The sequence below is a fragment of the Carassius carassius genome, chromosome 42, assembly GCF_963082965.1.
Source record: "Carassius carassius chromosome 42, fCarCar2.1, whole genome shotgun sequence".
Lineage (NCBI taxonomy): Eukaryota > Metazoa > Chordata > Actinopteri > Cypriniformes > Cyprinidae > Carassius > Carassius carassius.
The window spans coordinates 7364894-7381326 of record NC_081796.1 but is presented as its reverse complement, the minus strand read 5'-3'; the positions used below and the strand labels follow the sequence as shown (position 1 = coordinate 7381326).

At 35.0% G+C, this 16433-nt stretch overlaps 1 pseudogene; it reads left to right on the top strand.

The window, feature by feature from the left end:
- Positions 1-3401: 3401 nt before the first annotated feature.
- On the top strand, positions 3402-16097 carry LOC132123897 (actin-related protein 3B-like; annotated as a pseudogene).
- The last annotated feature ends 336 nt before the right edge of the window (positions 16098-16433 follow it).

The following is a 16433-nucleotide window of genomic DNA, read 5'->3' as shown; positions in this document are numbered from 1 at the left end:
TGTTTTTTTATTTATTTAATCAAGCAGCAGCACGTTGCTCATCAGTCATCACTCAAAATACTATATAAAGGACATCATTATTATCTGTTGTAATGTTACAGTAGTAATTTAGCTGAAAAAAAAATCAGATTTTTTTTTATAGGTTTAGGGGGAGCTACAACAGACAACAACACAACCCTTACGAAAATTAACATTTTAATATTTAACTACAAATCCAGAGAAAATTGTTACTATTTTTTAACTGTGATAACCAAAAATGTAAAATTATTTTACAAATGTATTTATTTAAAAATAAATACAAATCCATTTGCAAAAAAAAAAAAAAAAACAAGGTTATTTTACTTTTATATAGGCTAATAAAAGCATGGTAATTTTTTGTAAGGGAAAAACATGACTCGTGTACAGTATTAGGATTTTTCTATAAAAATATTGTAGTATTGTAGGGTATTGTATTGTAAAGTATAGTTTTGTTCAATCTTGAGTATTAAAGTCATGAGAGAGATGGATAACAGGGCAGAATAAAGAGACTGAAGAGAAAAATGGAAGTGAAGGTGCAGTTCAGGAGAGAACTTTTAATTATTTTGCATGTCCCCAAATTAAAGATTTAAACCTTTTTTATGTCAGGTCCATACAAAAAAATAGTTTTGTCCATGAATTTGTTTGTATGAGTTTGAATTTTCCAGTCTGAATTTTTTTCCCAGTCCGCCCCTCTTGTAAATTAATGGCAAAGACATGGTTTCATTTACTACACATAGGCCTACTGAAGCTCGCAGTGTTTTCAACCTCTGCTGTCTCAATATAGGAGTACACGAGCACATAAACATAATTTCTAGAACTGCTTTGTGTCACTTCATGTGCATTTTACTTATTTTGAGAAAACTATCATCATATACAAAGAAACAGCAGTTTAAAAAAAACACCAATGTTTCAGGAGTTTATTACACAGAATACGTCACATGCTTATTAGATAACTGTATTTAAGTTGATGTATATGCTTTTATTTATTATTCTTTAATTTTCACAAATTTAGAAAAGTAATCAAAAAGTACTCAAAAGTAATTAGTTACATTACTTTAATAAAGTAATTGAAAAAGTTACACTACTATTACATTTTAAACAGGGTAACTTGTAATCTGTAACCTATTACATTTCCAAAGTAACCTTCCCAACACTGCCTACCAGTCTGTTATTTGAAGCTTATAGGCACTGTACAGTCTACCCCTGGAAGTTTCTAAGCATATTTGTTAAGGCTTAGCCCCAGATGTATGAAAATGCTAGTGTGCTCCTAAAACAGCATTTAGGTGTAAAGATTATATAAAGTTTTTGAGTATACAAATTAGAAATTTCTCAGCAAGTAGAAAAGGGGACTTTCGTGTCAATTATGTACATCAGTACAAAAAAAAAAAAAAAAAAAAAAGAAATCTGCAGTTGTCCAACGTTTTCATGAAATGTACAAAAGTGTTTGGAAATGTCATGGGGCAGCAGTGGTTCAATTATAAGGAACTACTCAGATGCTGCTTAGAAAAGGCTGTCTTTTTAAACCCAGCTTGAACAAGGAGACTTGAAGGATCACTTTGAAGGGGTTAGAGGGTTCAGTAACTGTGAACAGAGTGAAGGGGCACCGGTCAACCATATAAAGGGCTTGACATGATATTGAGCTGTATGGAAGATAGGCACAAAAGAAACCATTGCTCAGCTTGCAGTGTGAGGAGAGATTTAGTGATAGAGCTTTTTAAAATCATTGTTTGATGAGAATTTGACACTGTCAAAAAAAAAAAAAAAACCTTCCCAATAACAGAGTTTGACGGTCCCTTGTGAAAATGTCAGCTTAATTTATATAGTGCTATATACAGTATAATACAGATTGTTTAAAATCAGCTTCACAGTAATAAACAGGAAAATAACTAATCAATCCAAATCATTATCGAATAACACACTACAGTTAAAATTATAATCAAGAACTTTCCATGTGTATGTTAATCGAACATGATTCAAAATTCACTTTAATGTAAAACTTTAAAAGTGTGCTTAAGTGTGTTAAGAAACATAGTCATGAAAGTGGACTTTTTTAAGTTCACTTAAGTGGCCTATTTGATTATTATTTTTAATAATATACTGGAGAGATTTGAAGTACACTTCAGGTGCACATTCAGTATGAATATTCTGTACTGAATATTCTATATAGGTATTATTATTTATTTTTGTTGTTGTTTAACTGTAGATTGGATGGAAGTAATAATGTGGTGTCGGAGTGTTAAGCTGCCGTGATTATATAATTTCCTGTAAAGGATCAATAAGTATCAACAACAACAACAACAGTATTAAGCACACTTCTTTTTCACAAGGGGTGATGGCATCATACTGTTGGGTTGCCTTTTATCATCAGGGACAGACCATCTTTTTACATCGGAAAGAAGAATAGATGATGTAAGCTCAATGGAGATTGTGAAAGAAAACCTGTTTAAAAAAAATAATGAAGCCATGAAGGAAGTTTGTTTTTGGAGAACAAAGATCAAAAGGCCACAAGAACATTGGAAAAATAACACTTAAAATGTGTGATTATGAAGTGTATATGTCTCACACTTACCAAAATATGCATTTTACCACCTGAAGGCATATTATTTCACAACTGTTGCATATGATCATGTTTCATAAGTTATTTTTCTTTTTTGAGATTATCTATTGAAAAGTGTGTTTGGTCGGGCACAGCATACAACATTAACTAAGAATAGAGTGATGAAGAGTTCATGTAATAATGGTATTTCTCTCTGTATACATCAGTGGCCCATCAGACATGGTTATAGTTGAGTATTGGGACCTCATGGAGAAGTTCATGCAGCAGGTCATATTTAAATATCTCAGAGCTGAACCAGAGAACCACAACTTCTTGATGGTATGTCGACTGTACAATCTAAGACCTTAAAGATGAGATTATGGAGTGTTTGGCACAGTAATTTAAAGTGATTACATGCACCTGACATTTTACATTTCATTTATTCTGCAGACCTTTTGTGTCTGTTTATTCTGATGTTGCAGTGCAATAGTTTCTCTTCAGACAGAATTTTTTTTTTGTTTTTGACTTTTTTAATTTATGGTGACGAATGTACAGTACATGCAAAGTTTTGACATATAGATGTTTTTGGAAAGTCTGTAAAATTTTGGATACATCGATTGTTATGAAGTCAAATTGAAAACGAAAATACTGAAAACGTTTACTGTAGCTTGTCAAAGACTAAAATATGAAATACATGAGTACCTATGAAATTTACTTGAAAAGACTCGTCTTCTGAATCAACCAGGGAGAATTTGCTGTTTCTTAATCTATTTGAGTTTTGCATCAAAAAGTAAATTATGTTTTTGGTTGATAGTTTCAAGGATTCCAATTTCTAGTCTGTTGCAACATGGAAAATACGTGTAAGAAACCCTTGAGAGCAGACAAAAAACAGAAAAGTCTATTTACTCCAAATGCAAATAAATAGTGTTACCCATTTAGTGATAAGATACTTGAGTATCTAAATAAGTAAAATAATAAAAACAAAAACCTTCAAGGAAACATTTTTATATATATTTTATATTATGTGGGTCAAATTATACAATTATACAAATTATACTTTATATTAGCACATGCGGTTCATAATCTATCAGATTTTACATTTCTTTTTCATTTTGTATATTTTTATATTTCTTTGATTTTTTTTCTTAGATCTACCCAAGGTAAATTTAGGAATCATTCACACCAGACACATTCGTGTATCCTGCATGATATATGTTGGAAAAAGTAACTTATTTATCTGTGTGGCAATTTTTCAAGCTGTTTTGGCTTTGGCCGCATCATGGACTTCAAGATAGGTTGAAGAACGAACACTGAAAGAAATCATGATTGATGCTGATGGGGTTACTCATGCCATACCAGTGGTAAACAACATTCTCATAAAGTGCCCTAAAAATAGACTTATGAGTCAAAAACACACTAATGTTATTGAATTAGATTAAGTGAGATCTATAAATGAATGTTCCTAGATCTTTCCTCAACAGTTTAGATGGTTGATGTCCATTTCTTTTTTATTTCCTTGGCAGAAGGTTATGTGATTGGCAGCTGTATGAAGCACATCCCTGTAGCAGGCAGAGACATCACTTCATTCAACAGCTTCTGAGAGAGAGAGAGAGAGAGAGAGAGAGAGAGAGAGAGAGAGAGAGAGAGAGAGAGAGAGAGAGAGAGAGAGAGAGAGGCATTCCTCAAGAGCAGTCACTGGAGACTGCAAAAGCTGTTAAATTGAGTACCAGCAGAGATGATATTCCTTTCTCTGGAATACTTTATTCTGATTGGTGAATTGTGACATTGAGTGATCATGTCATCATCATAATGATATAAAGTAAACATATTACACAGTTATAAGTTTTTTTTTCCTGCTAATCTATACTTGTAAGATGAAATCAACTCAAATTAATATTTGATGTCAGTGTTTATTATGTGTTGGCTGTGTAATAACTGGTATAATGGACAGTCAGTGTATTGGTTCTAATTATCCTACAACCCGAATTCCGGAAAAGTTGGGACGTTTTTTAAATTTTAATAAAATGAAAACTAAAAGACTTTCAAATCACATGAGCCAATATTTTATTCACAATAGAACATAGATAACATAGCAAATGTTTAAACTGAGAAAGTTTACAATTTTATGCACAAAATGAGCTCATTTCAATTTTGATTTCTGCTACAGGCCTCAAAATAGTTGGGACGGGGCATGTTTACCATGGTGTAGCATCTCCTTTTCTTTTCAAAACAGTTTGAAGACGTCTGGGCATTGAGGCTATGAGTTGCTGGAGTTTTGCTGTTGGAATTTGGTCCCATTCTTGCCTTATATAGATTTCCAGCTGCTGAAGAGTTCGTATTTTTCGTTTAATGATGCGCCAAATGTTCTCTATAGGTGAAAGATCTGGACTGCAGGCAGGCCAGGTTAGCACCCGGACTCTTCTACAACGAAGCCATGCTGTTGTTATAGCTGCAGTATGTGGTTTTGCATTGTCCTGCTGAAATAAACAAGGCCTTCCCTGAAATAGACGTTGTTTGGAGGGAAGCATATGTTGCTCTAAAACCTTTATATACCTTTCAGCATTCACAGAGCCTTCCAAAACATGCGAGCTGCCCATACCGTATGCACTTATGCACCCCCATACCATCAGAGATGCTGGCTTTTGAATTGAACGCTAGTAACATGCTGGAAGGTCTCCCTCCTCTTTAGCCCGGAGGACACGGCGTCCGTGATTTCCAACAAGAATGTCAAATTTGGACTCGTCTGACCATAAAACACTATTCCACTTTGAAATAGTCCATTTTAAATGAGCCTTGGCCCACAGGACACGACGGCGCTTCTGGACCATGTTCACATATGGCTTCCTTTTTGCATGATAAAGCTTTAGTTGGCATCTGCTGATGGCACGGCGGATTGTGTTTACCGACAGTGGTTTCTGAAAGTATTCATGGGCCCATTTAGTAATGTCATTGACACAATCATGCCGATGAGTGATGCAGTGTCGTCTGAGAGCCCGAAGACCACGGGCATCCAATAAAGGTCTCCGGCCTTGTCCCTTACGCACAGAGATTTCTCCAGTTTCTCTGAATCTTTTGATGATGTTATGCACTGTAGATGATGAGATTTGCAAAGCCTTTGCAATTTGACGTTGAGGAACATTGTTTTTAAAGTTTTCCACAATTTTTTTACGCAGTCTTTCACAGATTGGAGAGCCTCTGCCCATCTTTACTTCTGAGAGACTCTGCTTCTCTAAGACAAAGCTTTTATAGCTAATCATGTTACAGACCTGATATCAATTAACTTAATTAATCACTAGATGTTCTCCCAGCTGAATCTTTTCAAAACTGCTTGCTTTTTTAGCCATTTGTTGGCCCCGTGCCAACTTTTTTGAGACCTGTAGCAGGCATTAAATTTTAAATGAGCTAATTAAGTGGATAAAAGTGTAAAATTTCTCAGTTTAGACATTTGCTACGTTATCTATGTTCTATTGTGAATAAAATATTGGCTCATGTGATTTGAAATTCCTTTAGTTTTCATTTTATTAAAATTGAAAAAATGTCCCAACTTTTCCGGAATTCGGGTTGTATATGGATTTGTTTTATAATAGCCAAAAGACTGCATTATCCCTTACTAAGCCATCTGTTTCTTCTTTTTTTCTATATACTCTAGGTTGTTCTATGAGATTTTAGATTAAAAAGAAATTTGAGAGTGTCATGCTTGCTGTAAGCTTCATATCTATGTCTAATTCAGCTTTCGTATTCCTTATCTGCCTTATTCCGTGTATTTTTCATTTATTTATTTTTTCAGGAAAGGTATTGCTACATATGTCCAGACATAGTGAAGGAATTCACCAAATATGACATGGACCCTGGCGAGTGGATAAAAAATACAAGGGAATCAATGCTATCAGCAAAAAAGAATTTCAAATAGATGTTGGATATGAGCGTTTTCTGGGAACCGAGATATTTTTTCACCCCGAGGTAAAAAGACCACACTCTCTGAATTATTCAACATGTATACCCAGAATGACCTTTGGAAACTCTGCAGTAAAGGTCTTTTCACTCTGTAGTTTGCCAACCCAGACTTCATGCAGCCCATCTCAGATGTAGTGGATGAAGTCATTCAGAACTGCCCTATCGATGTCAGAAGACCACTTTACAAGGTACAATGACATTATTATCATGATCAAATATTTTTGTAGGTCAAGGGAGCCCTTGTTCCCTTAACTAAAACCCAGTAAGCTCTACGACCAACAAAAGTGTATGATTCTTACAGATTTTTGTTCATCATGATAATCTTCATATATTAACACAGCTTTAAGTAAGGGATAATGTACATCCAGACGGTTGTAGGTTGAAGGGTGTTATTCAGTGCTATCAAACAGATGGATGTACATTATCCTGCTTTTACATGGCTACTTGCCACATAAGTAAATAGAGACAAAATATTGATTTAGTAAATAATTAGAGACAAAATATTGATTTGAGTTGAAATATTTGAACACAAACGTTCTGTGAAGACAACAGTTGGAAGCAAGCAGCAAGCAGCAAGTTCAAACTAGACAGACATTTAAGGGAAAGGGTGTCGTCAAATTTTCACTACATAAATAATTATGGCAATAAAAGATTTAAGGCGAAAATTCTGTTTGTTAGTTATCTTATAATCCATTACAGCATACAAAACAATCGTAGAAAAATGGCAGCAGCTGCATTTGTATGAAACGAGAGAGCGAGTCAGCAATACCAGGATGACATAATGAAATAATTGTACACAATTTTGAAAATCGAGTTTTAATATTTTACAAACTAAACAAATGGAAAGTTCCACCAAGAAAAAGCAGTTCCTAGCAAGAGTATAGCGCCAACTTCAGTTACCCGGATGCCTGTGTTATCAGCTTTTATGTCGCAACTGACCAATCAGAATCAAGTATTCCACGAGCCGTGTAACAATGAATTTTAAATCATAAATTATATCTTGAGTGTTAACCAGGAGTCAAAGTTTATGTTCAGTCAGTTGACAGTTGACAAAGTTCTTCAGACTTCCAAATGCCGTAGAAGTGAGTAAGAGAGTCCAGCTTTAAATGAACTTAGGATACAGAAAATGTAGTACTTACAGTCAACATATCTTCAGGTTCTAAGAAGTTAACAGTACAAATAATTCTAGCAAATTGCAAAAATGAAATGTTCATGAAACATTATACATTCTTTGCTTAAATGAGGTTATCTGTGCATTTCTTTCTTGTGCAGAGCACAAAAGATTTTTTTCGCAGAATTTTTGACCAGTGAATGAGAAATTACATGTGCACAATAATATAGGCCAGCAACAAACATGGTATAGACATATTTATGATATCCAATTTGATCAAATTCAAACTCAAAAGTATTTCTCTCTCTTTCCAAAGTCCTTATTGGAGCAAGTTGACGTCATCTTGTTATCACTCCCTAAGCAGCTATTTTCTAGTCATACAAATGCAGCCTTTGTCTGCTTGAATAGTGAAAGAATAAAGTCTCTAAACTGTTTGTCAAAGTGTTGTTTCCTAAACATCAAATTCACTAATAAATTTGGACTGCAGTGGGTTCTTTAGCTAAAATCATGCTTAAAAGTGTTTCAGGTTGATCTAGCTAATACATATGTGTTTTGTAGCATAAACCTACAGAGACTAAAAAGTGATTGCTATGTTTTATTAAAAGATGAGACGTCTTTTCATGTTCATTCTTCTTTCCCTATGGTATTCAGTGTGGGCTCAGTTCTTTTATTTATCCTGCAGGGGTCAGTGTTTCTCCACTAAGTCAACTATTACTTTACAGGGTCTAGAATAGAGAGCTTTAACTGATCCCTTCAAATGGGAAGAACAACTCTGAAATAACCTCAATATCAATTTCTGTGTCTCACAACTCACAGCCTGACTGAATAAATAGTATCTTGACAAATTCAATTATGCATACTGATAATTAGTGCACATCTGCATCACAGTGCACTGAAATGATTCATATTTAGATAACTTCACTGTGGAAATTAAATGGAAAGTGCTTTGATTTTGATTTGATTTTTTTTTCTGCCAAGATTTCTTGAGATGTAAAAAGTCTTGGCAGCATATGCAAACTAATCAACGAAGGCCTCTGAACAGTGATTGGTTAATCTAGGGTTGTATCTAGAACTGAAATTAGGTATCTGTGTTAAAGAATGCTACTAAGACCATGCAATTCTTATTGCTCGACTTGAACAGATGGTAGGGATTCGTGGTACTGTTTTAAATTGGTTCAAGTTCTATCTAACCAATAGGAGCTTTTCGGTTGCCCTGGGTAAAATTTCATCATCATCGGCCTCTCTGATATGTGGGATCCCACAAGGATCCATTTTGGGACCCATTTTGTTTTCATTGTATATGCTGCCAATTGGATCTATTTTTAGTAAACATGGTATATCGTTTCACTGCCAACCTGATGACACGCAGATTTATATTATATTAATCTAGGGTTGTATCTAGAACTGGCATTAGGTATCTGTGTTAGAGAATGCTACTTCAAAAACTAATGCATTACAATATTGAGTTACTTAATGTAAAAAGTTACTTTTTTTACTGTTTCGCGTTGTTACTTTTTAAAAGTTTAAATGTTTGCATTTCTGCCAGCTGACTTCTCCAGAATGAAAGCGTTGTGCTTGACATGCCTACATATTTCAGGAAGTACATTTTTTTTTAGCTGCGAACAAGTGTTTATCTCACAGACATGGATTTCATGCAGTGACATTTAGGCTACACCACAAAAACTTGCTCACTGATTGTCTTGACAACTGAAAAATTTTTGGTGGTCCAACCTGCGAGCCAGTTCTGTTATTTTCTCTGCTACAAATAACAAGTACTACAGTATTACACTTGAAAAGTTTGGATTTAATTTCATTTGTCAGCATTATTTAGAAGTTTTTAAAACATATATTACAGAGTGGGCTGAAGAACGATTTCTACAATAGAGAACTACAATACCCATTATGCGCGCACACACACAATAACAACTCCTATAATGCATTCAAACCTTAACACCAATATTTCTCCCAGCATTTGCAAGGGGGAGGTTTTCAGTTCTATTTACAGTAATGTCTTGGACAGACATAGAAATAAAACATTAAACTTTGTTCTCACCCCATTTGACTTCTGTAGCCTGGTATTCAGTGATTAAAAACAGTGAATATATTGATTGATTAGATGGAGAAAAGTGAAGAGGTGAATGGAGGAGAAAGACCTAGGATTTTCCTGTAGAGTGTGTTGGTACAATGACACATAACTTTCATATACTGTAATTGGCTCTGTTGTCTTTCAGAAGCATAGGAAATAGGTTTGTACTTGACATAGAATTGAGTGCAGATATCAACAGCTGAAATTTGTGAACCGTAAAAACGGCATAATGTCAAGCTTTCATTATACCCAAGAAAAAAAAAGAAAAAAAAATACATTCACATTGTGCTGTGGCCCTAGAAAGATTGTTTTACACATCTTTAAACATAGATGGTCATGCAAAGGACCATATCAAATTTTAACAAAATGTATTAAGGCACAGCTGTGTAAAGGTTGCTTTGTGCCTGCTCAAATTTCACTGCATGAAAGCCACACTAAGTCTGACCCACCTCAACTGCTAGTATACAAATATGCAGTTGAAATTGCAGTGTCAGTGTATTTATTCCACCTTTGAGCAGCATTAAATAGTAAAGAAACCTAATTGCCACTTCAGCAGCACTTCTCTTCCACCTTTGCAATGTTTATTTGACCATTATTTGATTATCCTCAGCAGGAGGGTCTTCAGGTAGAGACATTAATAAAAAAATGGACTATGAAATATGTGTGTCTTGATATCACCAAAGAATAGAGGGAATATATCCACTCTTTAAACTCATCATCAGTAAAGATGGAAAACGCCAGCCTTTTATTTCCTGGATAAAACCAGCATTTCCTATCCAAGTAGCAGGATAAATCTCCTCATTTTCGATAGGTAAGGATTGATCCCTCAGCCCTGAATGAAACACACTTCTCCTGCAGATACCCTGTTATAAGCTGACCTCGGACAGCCCTTGGTCATTTATTTATAGCATTCAACTCTGCTGGCCTTAACCGAAAATGTAACAGTGGTTTACTGCAGAAGTGTAGGTGAAAAATGCAATATTCTGCTTTTTTTTTATTAAAACATTCAGCGGACTGTAATATTTATTTAATAAGTGGATAAAATTTAAATGATCACTTATGTCCCCAGTATTGCATTTTACCAAAAGGATGTTTATTTTCATTTCAGTGATGGTTCTTTTGGGTGAACATAGTGAAAAGGCATACATTTCAGAATTGTTTGTGTGTGCATTAGAACATGGTACTGTCAGGTGGCTCCACTATGTTTCGGGACTTTGGCCACAGGCTGCAGTGGGACCTGAAGCGTGTTGTGGACGTCCAGACTCAGGCTGAGTGAGGAGCTCAGCGGTGGCAGAATGAAAGTCTGATCTCATTACTATCTCAGAATTTTTCTCACATTCATCAATGCGTTTTGGATTCTTGCGCTGCTTTGAAACTTAGTGAACCGCCTACAGAGGCAGCATTTTAAGCCATCATAGGTTCTGTCGATACAAAGGCTGTTTCAAAAGGTTCTTAATCATTCTTCCCAAAATCTAAGGCAGCATTGCATGTATATTAACAGCTTACATCTTAATGCACTATTACAAACTCATTGGACAAATAAGATGGCAGATGAGGTAAGAGAAATACTAGTTTAGTTTACATGCAGCTCTGAAACTATAAACAATAGCCCACTGTAATTGTAATAAGCACCCGGGTGGTTGAAAGAAGAATCCTACTCGGATGGAACAAGGTCACAAAAGTTGTTTATTAAAATCAGATGTGGAAAAATTTGCAAATAAAATATATTAAAATAAAAATATAAAAAATAAAAATAATTAAACAAGCAGAATTTATGCAGTATTTTTTTAAGGTTAATGTACAGTAAGACTTTAAAAAGCTTTTTAGACCAAGGAAAGAAAATTAAGGGTAAATAAAAATTGAAGAGAACACAGTATGTCAATATGTACTCAAATGTAAATGTCTAAGGACACATTAAAACAAGAACAAATATCTGCCAATGTGCCAACCATTAATTAAAAATACTAAATTGGATCCTACGGATTAAACAAATTCAAAACTGCCTTTTCTATCAAAGATGCTGTCCTTATTCAACTGCAGTCTTTTTTGAATAAGAACTCTTTATTTGAAGTTTTTCCAGTCCAGGTTTATGGAGCATCATATGCCGCGTTTCCACCGCAGGAACTTTACCCAGGAACTAGGGACTTTGGCCTGGTACTTGGTGTGTTTCCACCGCAGGAACCAGGAACTAAATAAAGTTCCGGGTAAAAAAAAGCCCCTCAGAAAGTCCCTGCTGGCGAGGTGGTACTTTTTCAAAGTTCCGGAACTTTCGGGGGCGGGACTTTGGTGCTAAACATCCTGATTGGTTGAGTTCAAGCAGCATTGGTTGAGTTCAACCACCATTTATTCAGATAAACATTTTCAAAATATTACTGTTATTGTGTCATGAAATGTAATTTTAAAACTCAAATCTGTGGTTTATTTATAAAGACAGCGCCTATTTAAAAATGTGTTTCGCCGATCTCGGAGACAGTGAGCTCCACTCGATCAGCGGGAGCTCAGTGCTTATGTATCAACCGAGAAGCAGCCTCACCTCGGCTAGACCTTCTGATATGTGCCGCTGGCTCTGATGTCTCTTTAGTGGTTAAACATAAAATATAATTAAGCTGCGGGGTAAATCTAACAGGTTTTCTTTGGTCTGTATTCAATTTATCTATATGTTAAAATTAAAATAAAAAAGGCAAGTCTATATAATATTTAGTTTCATTGCAATGGCTGTATATAACATTACACATATCCCTGAACTAAGTACATTTATGCAGCTGTTATTATACTTAAATGAAAACCAAAGGAGGCAGTGGTATCTGATATCCTATTTTGTTTTATTGTAAATATACAGAGAGGAAAATTACAGGATTCTCGTCATCGCGGACATCACACTCCCGAGTCGAATGCACAAAGTCTGAACTACCGAGGATGCACGTCCAAAATCAGCATACTTTTTTTTTTTTTTTTTTTTAAATCAGCGGTACTTTGTATTGAGAAACGCGCGCAGACCTACGTCACCAGTCTATTTGCCTAATCTACCCAGTACTTTACACCGTGGTGGAAACGCAGAAAGCAACAGGTCTGGGGGGGGGGGCATTGGGGGGGGAGTTCCTGGGAAAAAAAGTTCCTGGTACAAATGTTCCGGGTAATTTCGGTGGAAACGCGGCAATAGTACAGAGTCTGCACTTTTGAAAGTTCTCAATGATGTTCTGCTAACAGTGGACTCTGGTGATACTACAATTTTTTGTGTTAATTGACCTGTGCAGTTTTTGACACCATAGATCATGAAATTCTTATTGCTCGACTTGAACAGGCGTATCTAATAGGAGCTTTTCAGTTACCCTGGGTATAATTTTCATCATCATCATCGGCCTCTCTTACATGTGGGATCCCACAAGGATCCATTTTGGGACCCACTTTGTTTTCATTGTATATGCTGCCAATTGAATCTGTTTTTATTGTTTCACTGCTATCCTGATGACACACAGATTTATGTACCTGTACAGAAGGAAGGCAACTTTTTAGAACCTCTCCTTGCATGCTTAAAGGACTTGAAAACATAGTTGGCTGTGAATTGTCTGCACCTAAATGAAAGTAAAACTGAAACTATTGTTTTTTCACCTTCCAATGCATCCGGGTCTACTAATATTGATTTAGGGCATTTATCTATCTATGGTAAATCCATGGTAAAAAATTGAGGTGTAACTTTTGGTGATGCCTTGAAATTTGACAAGCAGATCAATGGTTTCAAAGATTCAAAGATTAAGCAATTTTTATCCTTTTGTGATTTTGACACTTTGATTTTGAGTGATGCATGCTTTTGTGTTTTCTCGTCTGGACTACTGTAATTCCCTGTATCTAGGGATTAGTCAATCCACCCCAAAAATGCTGCTGCAAGGTTGTTAACACGTTCTCGGAAATGGGACCATATCGCTCCCATTTTGTCATCTTTACATTGGTTGCTGGTCCGTTAAAGAATTTTTTTTTAATTGTTAATACATTTATTTTAAAATCTTGCTGTTTGTTTTTAAAATCATTAAACAGCCTTGGCCACAAGGCTTTGGAACAGTTTGCCTTTACACATGAGAACTGCCTCCACTTTGGTGTCATTTAAGTCCCTTTTAAAAACTAATTTTTTCTCCCAGGCTTTTCCGCAAAATGTTATTCAGTGAAATGTTGTTATTTGTTAAATGTTTTTATTTTATTTTATTTTATTTTATTAATTATTATTATTATTATTTTTGTCTGCTTATTTATGTTTTTAGAATCTGTACAGCACATTGGTCAACTTGTTGTTTTTAATTGTGCTTTAGAAATAAATTGCCTTGCCTTGTCAATGGGCTCAGCAAAATAGACTTAATTCAAAGGGAAAACAAGTTGTTTATTTTTGTTTTGCATATTAAGTAAATATATCTTGATTTAAGGATGTTTAGATTAAATGTTTAGATAAAATACAGAGTAATATATTTAAATAATTTTTTTTTATATATATTCATGCAACATTTAATGCCATGACTTGAATTTAAGACTTTTTGCTCTGATTTAAAAGCTTTTTAAGACCTTAATTTGTGGAAGGGTGAATCAGGGCATTGTAAGACATTTTCAAGACCTGTATAAACCATGATCAAAGGTTATTAATAAAAACTAAAACTGCACAGTACCAACTTCCCTCCATATAATCCTATTAATAACCTTTTTTATTTGATCTCAAAACACAACCTGTCGACTAGCTCTCACACATACTAGAGACAACAGTCTTGTATGCACACACATTTTTGTGCATTAATAAATGAAATGCACCATTTTATTAAAAACTAAATCTGGCTTTATGCTTTCTATTCAATAAATGACTTAAACAAAACAAAATGTCAATAAGTATTAAAGAGCATACCATATGGGTTTTTGAAAAATATCTCTTCTCTTTTGCAGTTTATAATGTAGCTATCCTTAAATGAAAACAATCTGCACAGTTGTTAATCAAAAAATTACATGATAAAGATATTGTCTCTCAAAAGAGAGAGTTTGTTCTGAATCGCCTTAACGAGTCATCATATTTTCGAATCTTTTGCCTGTTACCAGTATACATCACTAGGTAATACATTTGCATAATCCCCGCCTGCCCGCAAAATACAAATAGAGTCTGACCTGCCCACAAACACTTACACTAGTTAGTGTTTACATGATGTTGAAAAGACGCTGTGTTCAAGGATACCACAGAAATACAATTCAAACTTTTTTTGTGTGCATGTAATTTTATCAAGGACTGGTTCTCTAATTGGTTTTTATCTTTGTTGGCATCTAATCTTCCTAATTTGGACTAGCAAGCTCTCCGAACTACAACCTTTAAGTAAGATTGATACGTTATGTGTACGTTTTCAATTGAGTGCTCAAAAAACATGTTTGTGCCAATATGTGATGTATTCCTAGTGCAGCTTTAGGTTTCCAGGTAAAGCACAGTATTACTGTCTTGCTGAAGTTGCTGTGAACCTACTATTTCCTAAGAATGTGTTGATTATTGTAGACTGACGTTGTTCTAATTACTTTGTTTAATAATAAAGAATGTAGTGTAGGACACAGACTTTATAATCATTGTGAAATTGCTGTTTATTTTGCTGTACCTGCAGCTATAGTGTTAATGCGGGAGAGACTAGCAAGTTAGTTAGGCTGCTGCTCCTGTGATACAGCTGTTCTGCATTCTGATTAAAGGTTAAGACACAGATGGTCTTTTGTCTGTCGTTTTTCAAACATTACAGTAGACATATTCTGGTTTACAAACTATCATTTCATCAGTTAGTCACGTTAGCACTCGGCTAATGTACCCACCATTATTGTTTTAAGTGTTCACAAGTTAGCAGCTAAATTTTAGCTGTGGGCACGATTCACTTACATAAGTGTTTTTGTGTTTTATGTCATTATTATAAGAACGGATTGGAGCACTATATTGTTTTATGTAAAGGTGTTTTGTCAATGGTGGCGCTGGCTAATTGGCTCAAAGACTCCTCTCTCGCTTTGTTGTTCTATGTATCACACTATTTGATTAGCTAAATTATATTGGAATTATTTAGGAGTTGACATAACATTCAATAAGCAGCTATACACTTTGGTAGGTTTACTGTCTTTTTTGTTTTTCTTCTTTTTTGTACATCTGATTCCCTTTCATCCCAAGCGCATGAAGGTGCAGGTGATTTCTCATCACATACAGCTACATATGCCGTGAGGTTTGGTGGATCGATATTGGCTTCTGCTGTAAAGCTAATATATTTAATTATGTCAAAGTCTCTTTACAGTGCATGTTTAACATATTTGTACATTTTCATCTATTATAGCCTGAGTTCTATGAGGACTATGAGGAATATGGACCCAGAATCTGTTGCCACAACCCAGTCTTTGGCATCATGTCCTAGTGCTGGTCTTGCACCCCACCATAAGCCAAGATATCAATTCAATCAATTTCTCACCTCGCTGTCTTTGATTGCCTCTCCTCTTTGAAAAGGAATAATTCAGGCTTTGACAAGCTTAGAATAGAAAGAACAAAGCTTTTTGTTTATCAGTGAAAATGTCAAAGCCAGGCACAAGGGTATTAAGTGGATTGGAGACTTGAGGCTTGTGCTTTAATAGCAAGCACTGAATGTTCAATATTCCAAATGCAGCATAAAAGAGGTATTCAAGAATTGCACATCAACTGCAGGCTGGTCAGGTGAAGCCATCAAGTTTACTTTGCAACACATTGCAGTTTTTGT